We start from the raw sequence: 21,823 nt of genomic DNA on the forward strand, positions 1-21,823 counted from the left end.
GAACAATAGTTTGCAGTTCTTTTATGACTGCTTCGCGATTCTGTAATGCATTTTCATGCCGCGAAAAAATAGGTTGAAAATGCTCACAAATTTGTGTTTTTACGTCATTACAGCCTTTTGACATTTCGATTCGATGTTGTGTAACTCAGTAGTTAAACCTCCACGTGTTTGTTGAAGTGTGGTGTCTAACTTTTGAAGCTTTTGTCCCATTTTTTGTATTAATTGTAATAACAGTGCACTGGTGTCTGAAACATGTTCCTCAGTGCTTTTCGGCAGTGAATTTGCACCGGCAACATTCACATTTTGACAAGCAGAAAATGTGTCTTGACTTATTTGAGAACACGGTGAGGACCCATACCTGAATCTACAGTATTTGCGAAATTGTGTCCTGTCATTTCGGATTCCTGAGGCGAGCTGTTGCCGACCGATCGATCGATAATGCTTCCCTGTTCACTAATTGTTCCACTGTCTACACCATTATTTGCAGCCCACTCCATTTCCCTATGCACAATTACCAAATTACTACTCTGAAAAAAAATGGTTCAAATGGCTCTGAGCACTATGGGACTTAACTTCTGAGGTCATCAGTCCCCTAGAACTTAGAACTACTTAAACCTAACTAACCTAAGGACATCACACACATCCAAGCCCAAGGCAGGATTCGAACCTGCGACCGTAGCAGTCATGCGGTTCCGGACTGAGCGCCTAGAACCGCGAGACCACCGCGGCCGGTTTACTACTCTGAACATTCGTTAATTCATTACACGGTGGCGTTAACACACTGCTTTAGTCCTCACTGTCATTTCTCAGTTTACTTTGGAGCCTAGTATTACGTTTTTCACACGCCATCATTGTCACAATATTTCACACGATAACACAGAGAAGCACAATTTGAAGAGCAAAATAAGAAAACACATTAACATAGCATCGAAAATAATATCTCGTTAATTGCAAGCGCAGCTGCGAAATACTTGGTGCAAATCTACATGCATGCCACAACTGTTTTACTGTACAACAATGAAAAAACTACAACTACAAAGGAAATTCTCTCTATAACTACGCGCTAGCAATAAACAATAGCTACACTAATCACAGAAACTACAAGAAAAAAATCAGAAGATTCCAGTGAGGTATCCTCGGCTAAAGGTCGACATATAAAACGTCCCCTTAGAAAAAGTAATGAATTACTGTGCTGATAAACCTCTTACATTATTTGATTTTCAAACAGCTGGGCAGAACTGAACGTACTCAGACATTTCGCTCTTTACCTATTCTGATCAACACTAAACTAACACACAATATTTTTAGCGCAACGCAATCAGACTTTCAATAATCCCTATAAAAGAATGGCCCTGACTAACATTAACCTATACCTTTCACAAATCACTTACCTCACAAAAATCTTCGTTACTCTAATTACTGCAATACAGCGAGCGCCACTACTGCCAGCTTAATAGTGTTCAAAAGTCATAATATATATAGCAGTTCATGACATCCAGTCTTACAAATTTACAGTCTCTGATGGACACACGTCCAGATCATCCGCTCTCAAAACTCCGCCATTTCTCTCCCCACATCCACCACTGCTGGCGGCTCACCTCCAACTGCGCAACGCTACGCACTGTTAACAGCCAACTGCCCAACACTACAATAGCGAATATGACAACAATGCCAACCAGCCACAAACTACACACAGCACATTCAGTGATTTTCATACAAAGCGCTACGTGGCGTTACCAATATAAAAACCTGAACAGCCTACTTACACATGCAACATATTTCCAGTCATCAACAGTCCAAATTCGATGTTGAAGGGCCCAGCCGAGACGTAAATCTTTGTGTCGTGCAGTCATTAAGGGTACACGAGTGGACCTTGGGCTTCTAAACCCATGTCGATGACGTTTCCTTGACTGGTTCGCACGCTGACACTTCTTGATGGCCAAGCATTGAAATCTACAGCAATTTGCGGAAGGGTTGCACTTCTGTCATGTTGAACGATTCTCATCAGTCGTTGTTAGTACTTTTCTTGCAGGATCCTTTTCCGGCAGCAGCAATGTCGGAGATTTGATTTTTTACCGGTTTCCTTATATTCACGGTACACTCGTGAAATGGTTATATGGGAAAATCCCCGCTTCATCGCTACCTCGGTGATGCTATGTCCCATCGCTCGTGTGCTGACTACAACACCACGTTCAGTTCAGACTCTCTTAAATTTTGATATTTACATCTACATGGAGACTCTGCAAATCACATTTAAGTGCCTGGCAGAGGGTTCATTGAACCACCTTCAAAATTCTCTATTACTCCAACCTCGTATAGCGCGCTGAAAGAATGAACACCTATATCTTTCCGTACGAACTCTAATTTTCCTTATTTTATCGTGGTGATCGTTCCTCCTTACGTAGGCCGGTGTCAACAAAATATTTTCGCATTCGAAGGAGAAAGTTGGTGATTGGAATTTCGTGAGAAGATTCCGTCGCAACGAAAAACTCCTTTCTTTTAACGAAGTCCAGCCCAAATCCTGTAACATTTCTGTGACACCCTCTCCCATATTTCGGGATAATACAAAACATGCTGCCTTTCTTTGAACCGTTTCGACATACTCTGTCAGCAGTATTCTAAAAGAGGACGGACAAGCGGAGTGTAGGCACTCTCCTTAGTAGGTCTGTTATATTTTCTAAGTGTCCTGCCAATAAAACGCAGTCTTTGGGTAGCCTTCCCCACAACATTTTCTATGTGTTCCTTCCAATTTAAGTTCTTCGTAATTGTAATAGCTAGGTATTTAGATGAATTTACGGCTGTTAGATTAGACTGATTTATCGTGTAGTCGAAATTTGAGTTCCTTTTAGCACTCATATGGATGACCTCACACTTTCCGTTATTTCGGGCCAACTGCCAATTTTCGGAGTGTTCAGATATCTTTTCTAAATCGTTTTTCAGTTTGTTTTGATCTTCTGATGACTTTATTAGTCAATAAACGACAGCGTCATCTGCAAACAACCGAAGACGGCTGCTCAGATTGTCTCCCAAATCGTTTATATAGATAAGGAACAGCAAAGGGCCTATAACGGTACTTTGGGGAACGCCAGAAATCTGTTTTACTCGATGACTTTCCGTCAATTACTACGAACTGTGACCTCTCTGACAGGAAATCACAAATCCAGTCACATCACTGAGACGATATTTCGTTGCACGCAATTTCACTACGAGCCGCTTGTGTGGTACAGTGTCAAATTCCTTCCGGAAATCCAGAAATACGGAATCGATCTGAAATCCCTTGCCAATAGCACTCAACACTTCATGTGAATAAAGAGCTAGTTGTGTTTCACAGGAACGATGTTTTCTAAACCCATGTTGACTGTTTCTCAATAGACAGTTGTTCGAGGTAATTCATAATGTTCGAACACAATATATGTTCCAAAATCCTGCTGCATATCGACGTTAACGATATGGGCCTGTAATTCAGTGGATTACTCCTACTACCTTTCTTGAATATTGGTGTGACCTGTGCTACTTTCCAGTCTTTGGGTACGGATCGTTCGTCGAGTGAACGGTTGTATATGATTGTTAAGTATGGAGCTAATGCATCAGAATACTCCGAAAGAAAATTTGTATACAGTCTGGGCCAGAAGACTTGCTTTTATTAAGTGATTAAGTTGCTTCACTACTCCGAGGATATTTACTTCTACGTTACTCATGTTGGCAGCTGTTCTCGATTCGAATTCTGGAATATTTATTTTGTCTTCTTTTGTGAAGGCATTTCGGAAGACTGTGTTTAGTAACTCTGTTTTGGCAGCACTGTGTTTCATAGTATCTCCATTGCTATCGCGCAGAGAAGGCATTAATTGTTTCTTACCGCTAACATACTTCACATAAAAAATTTTCTGCCAGGTTTCGAGACAAAGTTGCGTTGTGGAAACTGTTACAAGCGTCTCACATTGAAGTCCACGCTAAATTTCGAGCTTCTGTAAAAGAGCGCCAATCTTGGGGATTTTGCGTCTGTTTAAATTTGGCATGTTTGTTTCGTTGTTTCTGCAGCAGTGTTCTAACCCGTTTTGTGTACCAAGGAGGATCAGCTCCGTAGTTTGTTAATTTATTTGGTATAAATCTCTCAATTGTTGCCGATAGTATGTCTTTGAATTTAAGACACATCTGGTGTACACTTATATTATTAATTTGGAATGGGTGGATATTGTGTCTCAGGAAGGCATGAAGTGAATTTTTATCTGCTTTTTTGGATAGGTATATTTTTCGCTTCTTTTTCGATGATTTGGGGATTCAGTATTCAATCTCGCTACGACAACCCTGTGTTCACTAATACGTGAATCGGTTTTGGTGCTCGTTATTAACTCAGGATTATTTGTTGGTAAGAGGTCAAGTGTGTTTTCACAATCGTTTACTATTCGCGTGGGCTCATGAACTAACTGCTCGAAATAATTTTCAGAGAATGCATTTCGCACAATTTCGGGTGATATTTTATGCGTACTTCCGGAATTAAACATGTATTTTCGTCAACATATCCAGGGTAAATTAAAGTCACCACCAAATATTATCGTATGAGTCGGGTACGTGTTTGAAAACAAACAAGTCTCCTTTGAACCTTTGAGCAAGTGTATCATCTGAATTGGGAGGTCGGTAAAAGGATAAAAATTATTATTTTAATCCGGTTGCCAACAATGACCTGTGCTCATACTAACTCACAGGAAGTATCTACTTCAATTTCGCGACTGCCATTGTAGCAGCAGTAACCAATCTAACAACTGCGCGAGACCCTCTTTGTCTTATATAGGCGTTGCCGACCTCAGCGCTGTATTTTGCCTGTTTACATATCTCTGTATACCAGTTTCTTTGGCGCTTTAGTGTATTTGACAAGTGCGTATGCGAGCGTAAGCAAGAGTAAAAATCTCATCCCAAATCCTTGAAACGATTTCAATCAAATGTGGTTCACATGGTAGTCACAATCAGAAAAGAAAGACTGTAAGGATAAGACCCACCAGCCTCCTATTGAGGACAGTGTGATAATGTGGAGAGAGAAGGGAAAAAATGGTTCAAATGGCTCTGAGCACAATGGGACTTAACATCTGAGGTCATCAGTCGCCTAGAACTTAGAACTACTTAAACCTAACTAACCTAAAGACACCACATACATCCATGCCCGCGGCAGGATTCGAACCTGCGACCGTAGCAGTCGCGCGGTTCCGGACTGAAACGCCTAGAACCGCTCGGCCACAGCGGCCGGCAGAGAGAAGGGAGGACGAGGAGAAGGAAGGGGCAGTGAGGGGGAAGGAGGAGATGGGAAAATACAGGGGGAAGAGGACAGGGGAGTGGGGAATGGACTAATAGAAGATTGGAACTGATATGCGGGCAACGCCAGGGTTTCTCAGCTAGTTGTAGAATAAAGCCATAGTGGGGGATCGCCGCTGAGCCGGCTGCGCGCCCTGGAGAAGGCGCGGCTGCGCTGGAAGTGTTAGGCCACGCCCGGCGTCGGCGTCTTCCTGGTAGCGAGCGGTCGGCACAGCTTCCGGCGCCGCACAGCTGGTGGGCCACAGCCGCGCGTGGCGGAAACGCGACCCGGCCAGAGACAGAGCGGGCGGCGTGCTGCGCCCGTGGCGGCCGCGTGACGGCCGAGTGGCTGTCTGCTCTCCGCTATCTGCTGCCCAGTCCCCTCTGTTTATGTCGCGGCAGCCGGCAATCGGCAGAATGTGCTGCGCTGGCCGCGTAACTGCTGCACCTGCCGTGGACCCACTGCGGACCGGTCACGGACAGACTGCCACCACACTGGATACTCGCATCCTGGACGACTGAGAATCAAATCTCTTTGCCGAGACCCACGTTTAGGTTTCTATAGCACTGGTCACTAAATGAGCCGCACCATTACGTCCTTAACTACACTCGCTATTTACACTGATATTAATAACTTCGCGGGGCAGTTTTCGACCCCAAAAACAAAAACCACATGAAATTTATTGTCGTCGATGTTTCTCTAAACTGTTGTTACGAATCAATGAATGACAGGCTACTTATGACAAATAAATCTTGATTACAGAAGAAAAGCCGGCCGGAGTGGCCGTGCGGTTCTAGGCGCTACAGTCTGGAACCGAGCGACAGCTACGGTTGCAGGTTCGAATCCTGCCTCGGGCATGGATGTGTGTGATGTCCTTAGGTTAGTTAGGTTTAAGTAGTTCTAAGTTCTAGGGGACTTATGACCTAAGATGTTGAGTCCCATAGTGCTCAGAGCCATTTGAACCATTTAACACTTACATAAACAGACTTTTCGTTCAAAATGCTTCAAATGGTTCTAAGCACTATGGGACTTAACATCTGAGGTCATCAGTCCCCTAGACTCAGAACTACTTGAACCTAACTAGTCTAAGGACATTACACGGATCCATGCCGAGAAACTACTTCAACAATGTTCGGAGACATATTTTGAAGCCGGCCGGTGTGGCCGTGCGATTCTAGGCGCGTCAGTCTGGAGCCACGTGACCGCTACGGTCGCAGGTTCGAATCCTGCCTCGGGCATGGATGTGTGTGATGTCCTTAGGTTAGTTAGGTTTAAGTAGTTCTAAGTTCTAGGGGACTGATGACCACAGATGTTGGGTCCCATAGTGCTCAGAGCCATAAGAACCATTTTGAACATATTTTGACATCGAATAATTAGTTATGTGAATTACCGTGTAAAGAAAAAACAAATAACCTTGAAAACAACCTGATGTATTCAATGAGTCAGACTCTTCATTAGCTAACAATAACTCCAAAATTTGACCATCGCTCAAACGTCGCTCCATTCTGTCTAAAACACTCTGCGATGACAGATAAGAAAAGTAACGTATATAGCTTAGTGGGGTACTTTTCGACTCGCATGTGGTACGTACCTAAGGAAATAATAGTCACTGGTTAGCACGCGCCTGCACAAAGCAAAAGTACAAAAATGGCTCTGAGCACTATGGGACTTAACTTTTCAGGTCATCAGTCGCCTAGAACTTAGAACTAATTAAACCTAACTAACCTAAGGACATCACACACATCCATGCCCGAGGTAGGATTCGAACCTCCGACCGTAGCGGTTGCTCGGTTTCAGACTGTAGCGCCTAGAACCGCTCGGCCACCACGGTCGGCGCAAAAGTACAGCCAGTACTAAGATTACATAGAAGCTAAGTGGCAACGTTGCAGTAGGCACGGAATTGTAAACAAAGGAGTGATGCGTGGGGTAATAAACTCCCCCACGAATGTAGTTAAAGGTGAAACAACAAGCAACAAACCGTAAACACTTCGTTACGAATCACAAGTTTATTATGTTTCTCATGCACATAAGAACAAATGTCATCCTTCTTTTACAACTGAGTGTTTATATTATTTTTAATCAAATATGTTTCTTCTATTCATATTAGGTATCATCGGTGGTTTTTAGGCGTTTTCATCTTTTCATATGTCTTTGGGTTCTTATATAGGCATTCCCTGCACACAGTACAAGTTTCCAATTTATTGTATGTCACAGTAATGCATTGCACATTATATAACCTTCCTTACTGCATGTAGTACAACGGTCAACCTTACAACCTGTGACGTAACGGGAACGATGGACCTAATTTTAAATAACGCAAATGACCGTGTAATCGAATGGTGAACTTGATTGTTGGTCAATTTTTAAAACTTCTTCAATGATTGAAAAAATTAACTGTTCGCTGATAGCATGTCGTTTTCCAGATTTTACTATACGTAGCGGAGATACTGTAAGACGCCCGCAAGCCAACATCATTACTTTGTGACGTCGAAGTGAACATACTGTCCACCTGAATATCTTTTTAAGTTTTTCTTTAACCCATTGTTGCCTGTTGGTACTTATAAAGTACCAACCTATTCGAGACTTGTTTATTCCGGTTGTACAATTATTTCCTTCATTCTAGGCTAATGGTATGCTTAAGTACATGTTTATCTTGAGTTAGAAACACCCCACCGCCTTCTGGGTCTCGTCTGCTATTCAGAAAGTTTGTTCGTGTAATCTTCGTGACTGCTGAAGGCTTGCTTGGAGTACATGCCTAGACATGCAGGTTCTCTATTTTGGGGACACCACATTCGTTTAGTTTCCTGTCATACAATTGTTCGCAATTTTTGTCTTTACTACCATAGTGCGATAAAATTAGGTTGTTTTCTTGTGTTTTTTCTTAAGTCTCTAATTTGTATTTAGGAAATAAACTGAAAACCATGTAGTACTTTAGGGTACCGTCTGGCTGCGTGTGCATTTTTCATGTACTGCTACACAAGGCTAATTTGTCGCCTTCTTTGATGATTTTCATTGTATCGTACTAACTTTGTTGATTAAGTTGTATATAAGGTCAGACTCGTTTTAGTGTTGGTACGATTCTCATTATCGTAAATGTTGTTCCACGGAGAAGTAACACTTTTCGGGCGCCGACAATACTAACAGATGACGAATTTGTTGCAGCTCTTCTCGAAGATTTGCCGGATGTTAATGATGTTATGGAAGCATAGTATGATGAAGACAATGACACTGATGCAAGTGATGCTAATATTCCTGAAACTTTAGGTTTTGGCGTGATTTTGGAAAGGGTCTGATAGCATGTGTAACAGTGAAGCTCGACATCAGTTTACCTGAAACTGTAAATAAATGCGAAAAACAAAAAGTAATAGTTGCTTACATGAAAGCTTTCACAAAAGTAGAAAGTTGCCTGAGGCCGAAATTGACGGAAGCTGGGGAAATATGGATTACTCAGTCATTTTCTTCAGAGGGAGAAATTCAATGAACCAATACAATCCAATGAATTATGGATAATGCGCTTACAAAACGTGGCTTATTCTATACATTAAACGATACATTCTTTCCTTTGATATTTGTCAATTGAGAAATAAATCCGTGCAGAGGGAATTTAAAAATTATGTTAGGAGGAATCCGTTCACGAAACCTAACCTGTTCGGACGGAGTTTAGAGGAAGTGTCCTTCTATAGGACATTGCAATATAGGAGGCGTAACCAATGCCAACAGACTTCGATATGCTAATGGGCTACGAAGAAGAACGGAAAATTATACTTGTAGATGCTTATGAACTGTACTGTGAACTGTATGGAAAGATTCCACTATAGGAGTTTAGGAGATAACAGTTATTCCGACAATGATTGCACGAAGCCAGAGTTCAAATAATCAACAGTTAGTTAACTGGCTACATTCCTTTTTAAATTCGGTCAAGTTTATCATCAGCTACGTGTGGATAAAAATTGAGCGATTTAGGTAAGTATGATAAGACACAGCAATCAGAATCAGTCCTTTCAATCTCAATTAATGATCGGCGCGTCTCTACGCCATCGAAGGATTTTAAAAAGGGAAACTTGACAAAAAAATAATTTACTTACTCTTTCCGAACAACGCGACACTGACTGACTATAATCCGTTGAAAAAGAGATGAAGGACGGCTCCATAGTTCTGAAAAAGCCGACTTCCACCGGCTCACGTTTTGTGTCTGATCGCTGTCAACCTCAGCGATGCAGCCATTGCGAAGTGATTGTTGTGCCGCGTCTTTCTGTGTCGCAAATCAATACATCTCTTGACCTTTACACTTAGCCGATGAGACGAACACAGGAGCAAGCTGCAGCTCTATGAGAGGAATTCAGAATTTTGGTTTCGATGTGCGTAAATGAGACCCACTTTCGTGGACACCCTTTTACACATAACGGAACCCTTTTTTTCACTGCCATGGACTCCTTGCAGGTTGAAGTTAAACCCCTAGAGCTGTACCTTCACAAGTATGATCCTGTGCAATGCGCAGATAGAAATGTTACGTTCAATGAATTGCCTAACTGTGACATACTGGAAACTTTGCCTCTCCCTTGATCTGGGTTGCAAGACGGTAGTCTGAACCGTAGTTTCCCTGAAAGCAAACCCACTAAATTAATTGTTCAATACGAAGGCAAATGTTGTTGAGACACTAGAGATTCGCGTCATATAACACGCAAACACTGTGTAACGAGAGCTTCATCTTCACACTAGGCATTTTCACACCTCTTTTGGAGATGAGTCTCACTGCAGTATCAGGTAAAAACATATTTTTGTAAGCTATGCAACAGAATATATGTTTACGATTTTTCGGAAATCTTGTTTCGTTGAAGGTGCTAAATGACTGAAATAATAGCTGGTCGCGCAATTAACCATATCGTCGACAGCTCGTTAAACGTAATAGCAGACGAGAGGAGAGGACTATCCTTATTAATAACAGTTTGGAAAAAAACGACACACCTGTTTTTTTTTTTACTCAATCACATTTTTTTGATACGATCATAACCGGAATCTTCAGAAGCTACAATGGAGAACAGAAAAGCTTAAATTAAGAGGTGAAGAAAGTGCAATTGTTTTTACTAGACCTACTTGTGAGGTTGGTAAAGAGCTGTTAATATGCATAAGGTTCATACATATGGGTGGCACTTAATCGAACAAGTGGTTGTGCGTTGTCAGCTAAACGTAAAATCAGGATGTACTTTTCCTTCCCTACACTTTGCGCACGATGCGTGCGTCATCTATAAGACAATCTTCAGTCGTAAAAACCATGCAATATGACAATTATTACAATAATATTTGTCAGTTATTCATCAAATATGAAAGTAAATATGGGTCGTTAGAACAGCGAGATCAACGGCCGTTGTGGCCGAGCGGTTCTAGGTGCTTCAGTCCGGAACCGCGCTGCTGCTAAGATCACAGGTTCGAAACCTGCCTCGGGTATGGCTGTGTGTGATATCCTTAGGTTACTTAGGTTTAAGTTGTTCTAAATTTAGGGGACTGATAACCTCAGATGTTAAGTCCCATAGTGCTTAGAGCCATTTGAACCATTTTTTGAACAGTGAGATCTATTAGGACAAAGCAAGACCTGCATATATGCTGCAGCTGATCACGGGCCGCCTTGTGACCGTGTGCGTACTGTGCTATCCGGGTCGCGTCTGCGTTGCCTAATATCTACTCAACTAACGTAGGCAGCCAGTCAACTGCAACTAGGAACTACCCTGGTCGTCCATTCCGTGTCGTCTCCCCTAAGCGCATGAGCTGTGGCGTAAACATCTGCAACCTCAAGTACAGCGCCATCGGGCGACGAAAATTCCATATACGAAAATAATTGCTACTCTGTCTCTTTTATTGTAAAAGCCTTATTTGTTGTTTAAGTGGCAATTCTCCCGGTGACTTCAGAAATTCGGAAGGAATATTACCTATCCCTTTAGTCTCATCTCATCGCAAATAACCACAAAACACATGTTCAGATTGTTGCATGACATTTTCATATGGTTCTAGATGTTAGACAGGTTTAAGATATCACAATTTACAGCTCTGTAGTCCTCTATGTCAACATGTCGGATCACTGGCACCGGTTTCGTCCATTAAACCGCTTTCCCATTGCAGTGTCATCTATTAGACGTCGATTGCACTTAGTGTGGCTAGAGTGTTATCTTCGATACGCTGGTTGTCGTATTGAAAGACAGAGAAGTCGTCACTTGCCGCCGAAAACGTCCTGCAGACTGTCTATCAGCACTGCTACTCATTACGCGTGTAAGATCAGTGTTAGCGTGTCACGGAAAAGATACGTGACGTTGTTAAGATAAATCTCCTTAGAAATCATCCCAAACTTCAGGAAGGTCTGTATCCCACACATGACTCCTCCATCCGTCGCATGGGTTTCTTAAGGTCGCATTGGATCAATGGCGCTTATTCAATGATCTGTCCATGATGTCTGCTTAGAGAACACTTTGACTGGTTTGTAAATGGCCACGCATTGGCAGTAACACGTGCTGTACAATGCCACAGTACAGGTACAAGTGAGAAGAGAAAATATTTCTGCCTGGTAGAGACTGGATTTTTTGGTGAAAAATACATGTTTCTCTACGTAGTACCAGATCATGTTAACGTAGTTTGTCCACCATTTTCGTAGTGAGTTCCGTTAATAAAGTGAGATGCTGGAAGATCAGAAAACAGCCTTTCAGCCATAGATTTCCTTACCTATCGTAATATATAGAAAAATCAGAAAGTACAGAAGTACAAATACGACGAACCGATTGCATTCTCTAAGAATTCATGCTTGAAATCCCTCTGTTCTGTTATTTCCGAAGCATCGCTTATGGTAAGTGTATAGGTCCTGATCAAAGATGATTTTATTTCATTTTGCAACTAAAGATTTTCTCCTTCATTTTTTCCAGACAATTTACTTTGTGTTAACCAGTACTTTTTTACCCTTTGCAAGGTATTTACTGAGACGAATCTCTTTTCATTCCATTGGCTGCAACCTTTCCGATAGATGATTTCACATTTGGATTCCTTTACACGTGGACTACGCTTGAAAAAAATTACAGTGTGTTTCAGTTCCTTTGAAAATAAAGAAGCAAATTCCTTACAACACTTCGTCAACATTGAACGAATTGTATAAAAGAAATTATTCCGCAGACCAGGATGACACATAATATGTGGCAACTTAGCAAAATCTAAGTTTTATATTTATAATCGCAATTTTCTCCCTGCCCTATGTGATAAACATTCGACTGGATCCTGGCATTCGGACGGCCTCCAACAGCACCTGCATAAACCGTATTTGAGGCATAAATCCTGCGACGCACTGGTCAATGCTGTAGCCTCCAAGTCATTGCCGTGCAGCAGGTCCCGTTCGCTGGAACTTGTTCGGCATCCTGCAGGCGACTCAAGGACGAGCATCTTGCCACCTCGTCCCCTCGGTTTTCCGAGTTCTGCTTCCGGTTTTAAGCTGTACACAACTCGCCTGTTAGACTCTTCCACATTTTGAGCATAGCAAAGAATGGCATAAGTACTCTGAGACAGCTGTTCAATAACTTTGGTGGAGATTCTGGGAGGCCTGACAAATCAACGTGCGTCATAGGGAAGTACGAGTAAGGGAGGTCGGACAGCATCCTTTCGATACAGAAGCTTTGTAGAACAAGCAGTTGGAGAAGACAGCGACGTGATGCAGCAGTGATCATTTTGTGTGCGGCCTCCATCGATCCTGGTTACCACAAAGGCGATTCCGCTTCATTCTGAAAGACTAGTTGCATTCTATTTGTGTACACACTGAAATGTGAGGGATTTATTCACTGACACCGACTTAGAAATCCTTAAAATTAGCACCCTATACTAAAAATTAACAACAAAAATAAACGATCACATCCAAAAATCAATAGCTTACGGAAAGAAAGCACTGAACGAATACAAGTAAGTCATTGTGGGGAAAAAAACAATCTTTTCCACAACAGATGAACTGTATAAATAACATCTACCCCAAAACAGCATATCATCAGCTTCTAAAATTAAATTCCTATCTTATCCCTAATTAACATGCCGAACAACACGATACAAAGTGAATCTCGGTCGGAAAAGCACAATAAAAAGGAATCTTACATAAAGTTTCGCTGTTTGCAGATGACAAACCATAGATTGCATAGTGGACATAAAGCTACTAGCACAAATATCCAATAGCTCCATGTGACGTATGCAAAAAAATATATACATCCAATTTATTTCCAAATGTACTATTAAACTTAGAAACTTAAGACATATCGTAAATAAGCAACACAGAGTGCCTGAATTCAGCGATACATGTCTGAACTCTGTACATCATGCTAACCAATGTAAAAACATTTGACAATAATCGCTCACTTCACAAATACAAATATTTTCTACCAAACGTTTCTTCAGAGGTTAACATGTAACTATTTTGCAGAAGGAAAATAAACAAACCCACTGAAGATAGCACAAAAAGTGATGAAACCTGAGTAGTGAGACAAAGTTCACATCACCCCACTCTGCATTGTTGCCAAACGTTTTCAAGAGCACAGACTCAAGTGGCAGCGACAGATGTGACAAAGAGTTGGCAGGTTCAAATTTTAATGGGAAAATAGGACAATTGGGCTTCCTCTACTAACCTAATGCCATGCTCCTTCCCCCTCAGCCCTCTCCTCCTCCCCTCCCCTCCCCTGCCTTTCCTCCCCTTCACTCCCCCATATAGAAATTTGTGGGAAAGGGATTCAGTCTGTGCTGGGCTACCAGACATGATGACAGTAAGTGTTTATTTTGTATACAGTGTGGTATACTGCTTATTTAAAAAATTTGAGTTGCCACTGATCCAGCTCTCCAGTGTATACACCTTGGGGTCTGGAGGCCAACTGACCTAGTTCACAACACCACCACCAGAGGACAATGTTGACCCCCTCTCGTGATATGACCCAAGATGGCGGCCTATGGAAAAAGTGTCTAGCTGCTGGACTGGGAGTACCTCACGACACCAGCTAATATAGTATGCACAAGCCATTGTTTATAAAGTTTGCTTAAGAATATTGTTTATTTACTCCTGAAAACTTTCTTGTGCGGATTCCATGCGCTGGCCCACTCCACAATGACAACCACAGGCCAGCTGCAGAAAGCACATCCTTTCATGCTGGAAATACCCAAAGCTTTCCTCCTCATACATGATGCACTTTCATTCTTTGTGGTACACAGATACGCCTTGTTGTTGAATACCAACTGCTTCAGGACTTAGGATATGTGGTGTTTAACAAATGTGCGAAATATTGTCACACATACATCTTGAAGATGTCACAGAAACTATATGCACCACTGTACAAATAGAGAAAGAGAGATTTGCAGATGATACAAGAATATTTAAACAACTTTGCAATGTAATTACATGCTCTGGCACTGTTGTTAAACATCCCATTCTTCATCAAGCCTTCCTCCACACACTTTTATGGGAAATAGATCTCAATCCGATATCAGCTGCAGTGTCCAATTTTACATGCCAAAATTATGATATTTGTAACACGGAATAAATATTGCTGTAAATTTAAATAGGATGCCCACCACTTTTCGAGTTTTAGCTGCTTGTTTGAAGGAACCACCACAGAGAGAAAAACTTTCTGAGTCCTACAGCTGCTACGGTTTCATCACTTTTCTGAAACACTCAGCGAGCTTAGTTTATATTGGCTTCTGGACTCAGGGACGTTGAACACTTATATTTTATTTTTCCCACTTTTTGAAGCACACTAGTGTCTAAGCACAGAAAGGAAAATCAGAACAATTACATGTCTACAAGTCCATGACATATTTCGAATTCCACAACAGATCGTCAAAAAAACACAAAAAGAATTCGAAGCACTGTCCTAATGACGCCAAAAATGGCTGGAATTGTCGGTGAATTTTCGATGTCCTACAACTGCTGGTCTGGAGATGCTCTAAAGCCACTATAGCGGGTGTGGGACAGCATCCCACCTGTCTGAACAAGAGGATGATGGTCTGCTTAGAGTTGTCTCTGAACACTCGAACAAAGAAGACGTCATGTGACTCTCAGACGTCACTCAACTTTCCGTAGATACCTTGCTCCTGTCTTGTTCGAACCTGTCTGTAGAGGCTCCTACACCACGCAAGGATGATCCCTTTGACTCTCTGATGTCATGGAACTTCCTGTGAAATGAGAATTCTGATTGGTTCTTACTAAGTTTACCCGCCATATGGCTGCTGCCGAAGTGGGCACACTGTCCACCACTTTCTGTAGATGGACAAATTACGAGACTTTTAGTGCCAAACTGTTTTGTACAGATCGAAAAACATACAGCAGACATATTGCACTGACAGTTCAACAGTGCAAAAGTGGTCTACAAGTTATGGAAATACGGAAACTACCGCCAAAGACACTTTCACAATTGCCCACAAAAGGCAAAGGTCCCGATTTCGAGTCTCGGTCTGGCACACAGTTTTACTATGTCAGGAAGTTTCATATCAGTGCACACTCCGCTGCAGAGTGAAAATCTCATACTGCCTCTGTCTTTTATTTCAATAATCCTGTATGTTGTGAGAGCAGCAGCATAATTTACACGGTGTGTTGTCTAGTTTTCTGTGAGAGCCAGTGGATGGAAACGTGTTAATGTCAATTTATCAACTGGCACAGGCCTCGAAGTCATTGTGGAAAAACAAAATGTATGGAGGTGTACAAAGATGTAGTCATACAGTGCTTGGATGTGTTACAGGAGAAAAAAACAATGTATCACGCAACAACACAGGGACCCTCTCCTATAGCTGATAGTATGTGGGATATGGCCCTCCTACAGTACAGGCAATGAAACTTTACACTGGTCTGTGCAAGCGACTTCGATCACTGATCACCTGCTCCAGTGGACCAATAAATTTATATCTAATGAGATCACCACATATGGTCCATGTTAACAAACAGACAGTATCTGTTTCCCAATACATAGGAAGAGAGAGTTGCGTAAATCTTATCGAGTTCTCTATCGAATAACATTAGTGGAGTTTTTTTATAGTTGGTAGTTTTTCTCTGTTGGAAGGTACAAAATAACGCTGATAGAACGTTTGGGTGACTGACATGAATGCACCCTGGCATCTGCAGATCTCCTTTGAACTACAGTACCTCTATGCAGTAGAAAAATCCTTGTCCTTCTATCAGTTCCTGTAACTGCCAGTACTCTCTTTTCTCCTACCTTATGTTGCAGCAGCAAGCTACTTTTGATACTGGCCTTACACATTACACATTGCAGAGTGTTTCTCCATGGCTGCAGAAGGTGGTACATGTAGGGCACTCCGATTTCTACCCAGTTCTGACATCAATTGGGACGATCACATGGACAAAGCTGTAAGGTAGATATGTCACAGATTGAGGAAGAGTTACAAGATACATAGGGACATTCTAAAACAACAATGGACTTGTGCTCTATGGGGTTCTTAGCAGACAGGTTCGAAAAAGATGAGTCATTTCGAGATATGAAAGTGCCATAAAATTTATTAATTAGTGGCGATAATCGTTAAACGACATCTCCCTAGGATCAAATGCAAATCGGTCGTTGAAAGGAGAGACTTAATTCCAAATTGTACACAACATATATACCAGAAAGTGGAACACTATAGATCTGAAAAGCCTTTGTATTGGTCACAGGATTTTCTCCATTTCTTATGACCTCAATCTAGTGTTGATTTTTTTTGTGATTCGTCACATAGCACACCATCTACTGTATGTGATGATTCTCAATCAACCATCATCCTCCCTCACCTATAACCCAGGGGATATATCGCAGAACATCTGACTTGGCATTGAGATAGAATCGATATAGTATAGTGGTACATTCGTTTGTGGTGATATCGCCTTGTTGGAGATCAGTTTCACGTCGAAAAATTCAACGTTTCCTCGCCCGTAGCAGAGCAGTGTCATTGTGAAAGTGTCTTTGACGGTGGTCTCCGTATTTCCATAATCTGCACAGCACTTTTGCACTGTTGAACTGTCAGTGCAATATGTCTGCTATATGATTTTCGATCTGTACAAAATAGTTTGGCACTAAAAGTCTCGTAATTTGTCCACCTGAAGAAAGTGGTGGACAGTGTTCCCACACTGGTAGCAGCAATAGGGCGGGTAAACTTAGTAAGAACTGATCAGAATGCTCCTTTCACAGGAATTTCCATGACGTCAGAGTGTCACAAGGCATCATCTGTGCAGGGTGTAGGAGCCTCTACAGAAAGGTTCGAACAAGTCAGGACCAAGGTATATACGGAAAGTTCTAAGTGTCACATGACGTCTTCTTTGTTCGAGTGTTCAGAGACAAGTCTAAGCTGACCATCCTCCTCTGGTTCAGACAGGTGGGATTCTGTCCCACACCTGCTATTGTGGCTTTAGAGCATCTCCAGACCAGCAGTTGTAGGACATCGAAAATTCATCGACAATTCCAGCCATTTTTGTAGGACAGTGCTTCGAATACTTTTTGTGTTTTTTTGACGATCTGTTGTGGGATTCGAAATATGTCATGAACTTGTAGACATGCAATTGTTCTGATTTTCCTATCTGTGCTTGGACAGTAATGTGCTGCGAAAAGTGAGGAAAATAAAAAAAATAAGAGCCTTAACGTCCCTGAGTACAGCAGAAAATATAAACTAATCACCCTCAGCGTTTTACAAAAGTGATGAACACCATAGCAGTTGTAGGACTCAGAAATTTTTTCTCTCTCTGGTGGTGCCTTCAAACAAGCAGCTAAAACTCGAAAAGTGGTGGGTATCCTATTTACGGGTTACAGCAATATTTATTTAGATTTTCAAATATCATTTTGGGGTGTAAAATTGGGCGCTGCAGCTGATATCGGATTGGGATCTAATTCCCGTAAAAGTGTGGGTTGGAAGACTGGATGAAGAATGGGAGGTTTCACGAGTGTGCACGAACCTGTAATTACATTGCAAAACTGTTTAAATATTCTTGCATTATCTGCAAATCTCTCTTTCTCACTTTGTGCAGTGGTGCATTTAGTTTATGTGACATCTTCAACACGTCTATGTGACAATATTCCGCATATTTGTTAAACACCAAATATCCTAACTCCTGGAGCTGTTGGTATTCAACAAGGGGTATCTGAATGCCATAAAGAGTGAAAGTGTGTCATGGATGAGGAGAAAGGCTATAGATTTTTCCAGCATAAAAGGATGTGCTTTCAGCAATTGCCCTGCTATTTCCCTGGCCAGTGTGGAGCAGGCCAGCACATGGCGCATGCACAACGAAGTTTTCAGAAGTAAATAAACAACATCTTAAACAATCTGTTTAAACAATGGCTTGTGCATACTATATTATCCTGTGGTCATGAGGTCCTGGCAGTAAAGCACTCTGACACAGACTGAATAAATTTCCCACCATTTTTTCCATGGGCCGCCATCTTGGGTTACATCATGGGAAGGGGGTAAACATTGCCTTCTGGTGGTGGTATTGTGAACTAGGTCAGTTGGACTCTGGACCTCTAGGTGACAGCACTGAATGGAGCTACTGCCTAGTGCTCGATCAATAGCTACTACAATTGTTTAAATTAACAATGAACCACACTGCATTCATAATAAAGACTTATGTATGTTCTGTCTGGCAGCCCAGCACAGACTGACTTCCTTTCCCTCCAGGGTGATAGGTCTAGGAGGGGAGGGGGCATTGAGGAAGGGCTGGGGTTAGGTTAGTGGAGGTAGCCTAATTGATGTACTTCCCCACTATTATTTGACCTTCCCACCATGATGTCAGTGCGATGTTGCCACACCTATGTCTGCCATCTTGAATCTGCCAGCTTGAATAAATCTGGCAAAAATGCAGTGTGGGGTATACGAACTTTGTCCCAATACTAAAATATCTGCGTAAAAACCAAATTACAAAGATGTCTCGCAGAAGACAGAAATCCGTTTCATTTTGTTAGCAAGAAAGAGGTTCGCTGTTGACTTTATAATTCTGTCAGAGATAGTTGCCACTCAGAATGCTGCGTGCAGGCCTGCCAAATATAATTAGCGCCATTTATTCTCAAGGCGGAAATGGTAGTGCACGAAACCGACCAGCCATAGGCTCTGATTCGATCGTTACTACCCTCCAACGTCCAATTTCTCTTGTTCGATTTAGGAAACAAACTAAAAACACTCTGACGACCTCTTCTCTGACGGGCCGCTTCAGTGTTCATTAAATCGGAAACGGTGCAACGTATCAAATTTTTGTTTTAACAATTATTTCTCTGCTCAATCTACGCTGCAACAATGTTAGAAGCTTTTCAGACTGTTTCTGATCACGCTGTATGATGCAGACGGGAAATGCAAGAGAAACGTTTCTGACAAAGAGAAATTTCCTGAACTGAAATGTAAATTTCAGACTATTAGGCTGTCTTTTCTGAAAGTATTTGTCAGCAGTGTAGCCTTGCACTGAAGTGAAACTTGGACGATTAACAGCTGAAACGAGAAGAGAAAGAAAGTTTTGGAAATTTACTGCTGCTATTTGGGTATACTGCCGATTCGATGGGCAGATTGATAACTAATAAGGAAGTACTGGACAGAATTGAGCAGAAAATCAATTTATGGCACAAATTATCTGAAAGGCGGATTATGTTGACAGGACGCATCCTGTTTTGTTAAGAAACAAACTTGCTAATGGAAAGAGGTGTGAGGGATAAAAATTGTAGGAGGGCACCAAGGCTTGAATACAGTAAGCAGGTTCAGATGGATGTAGGCTGCAGGAGTTACGCAGAGATGAAGCGACTTGTACAGTACGGAGTATCGTGAAGAGCAGCATCAAACCTGTCTTCAGATTGAAGACCAAAACATCAGCGTGAAAATTCGCCATTCCTCTAGACGATCACACCGACTACGGTAGTTAATTGGCCCTTTCGAATCCGTAACGGGATATGAATAACACAGCTCAAATAGTACACAGAAAAACCGCGCTGGACTACTCATTTCTGTCTGTAACAAACATTTGCTGATTTCAAACTTAATGAAGTGACCTGCGGACTACGCCGCTTCAACAATCGTTCAACTATATACACCTGGTTCATTTATGCACTGTAATCCGTCAATAAGGAAATCACCTGTCCTACCATTTCTTTTAATGGCTATAGTGCCTGTTCGTGGACTGCCGTTATGTTCTGTGCCAGAAACTTAAAAACAGTCTGGGCACGTAATAATCTGAAACCATGTAAGTAAGTGCTCACGTGGACTCAATGTTCGCGGATTTCCCCAGAGCGGTCACTGATCCATAACAGGACACGTTGCAGCATGCCGTGCTCACAGGCTGTTTGTTACTCACACCTGAGGGACACTCGTGCGTCTGGAAGGCGGCGTGCACGAGGCACGTGTCCGCGTGTGGGAACCGTGAGCCGGCGCTACGCACGAGTCGGTCAACACCTGATTCCTTTCTTCTACGTCGCCCTTGTAGATGCATTTGCTAGCTGAAGTTCAGCAGCGAGAAAGGTACCTTTCTGGTGCTTTACGTATTTCGTTCACTACGAAATTGTAACGTCGGGATGCCTTCTTTCGAGGCCTACGTGCCGCGGCGCGTACGTCACGAAGGTAGTCCTGCGCTCGCCCGCTCGCTCGCTCACATCAGCAGACGAACTACGTTTCTGTACGTGTTAACTGGTAACTAGGCGTGTCAGTACAAACGAAAACTGAATCTTCTACTGGTATCCGCTATTATGGAATCTTACTGTTATTAGTCCTATAATGATGGGAAGTCCATGGGCTTGCTTATAATTTGTTACGGCTGTACTGGCGTATAATAAAATAAAATCATGCTAAAATGATTATCAGTTGCATAAGGCGGCACTTCCAGCATGTAATAAGTACTGTTAAGCAGAAGAGACTAAATGCTATAAACAAGCTGCTATACCATTCATATCGAGTATTGATCTTACATTAAATTTTGCTGTAGTACTGTTAATCAGTAAGACTTCATATTAGCAGATTCGAATGTAAGATACAATTCTCGTTAGTACATACACGCCCAGCTGCGAGTTAACAGGTTTAGAAGCGCATTTTGTCTGCTGAGCTGAGCGAGCGAGCGAGTTCAGGACTACCTTGGTGACGTATGCGCCGGGGCCTGTCTTTCTCGTGGGCCTCGGCCTTCTTTGGAGCAGCAAATCCTGCTTCACACCACGAAGAAAACTTCACAAACAAATCGCATAGACTTCGTGAAAATACTTAACTGAAAAGAATTAAAATTGTGACGTACACAGACTAAGCATACTGACTCACAGGGTGAACATTAATAAAACCGACAAACTGCAGCGGTGCATTTCTGACCGGAAATGGACGAAAAAAGAGTCCTATGAACATGTGTCGGGAAACTGATGGTGTGCGTGCAACAACAAATCGTCCTGGAGCACAGTACAGAGCTGCATCGCATTCACGTCACAACAGATGTTCAAAGTGGTCTCCATGGGATTGCAGGTGATAGGGATAGTAACGGTTATCCTGCAGGATACACACAATCTTTACACCATGTTAGTGGGCCACTTGCGTCGAGCTTGTACAGTGGTTCATCTCACTATC

This window comes from Schistocerca cancellata, chromosome 2 (genome assembly GCF_023864275.1).
Source record: "Schistocerca cancellata isolate TAMUIC-IGC-003103 chromosome 2, iqSchCanc2.1, whole genome shotgun sequence".
Classification (NCBI taxonomy): domain Eukaryota; kingdom Metazoa; phylum Arthropoda; class Insecta; order Orthoptera; family Acrididae; genus Schistocerca; species Schistocerca cancellata.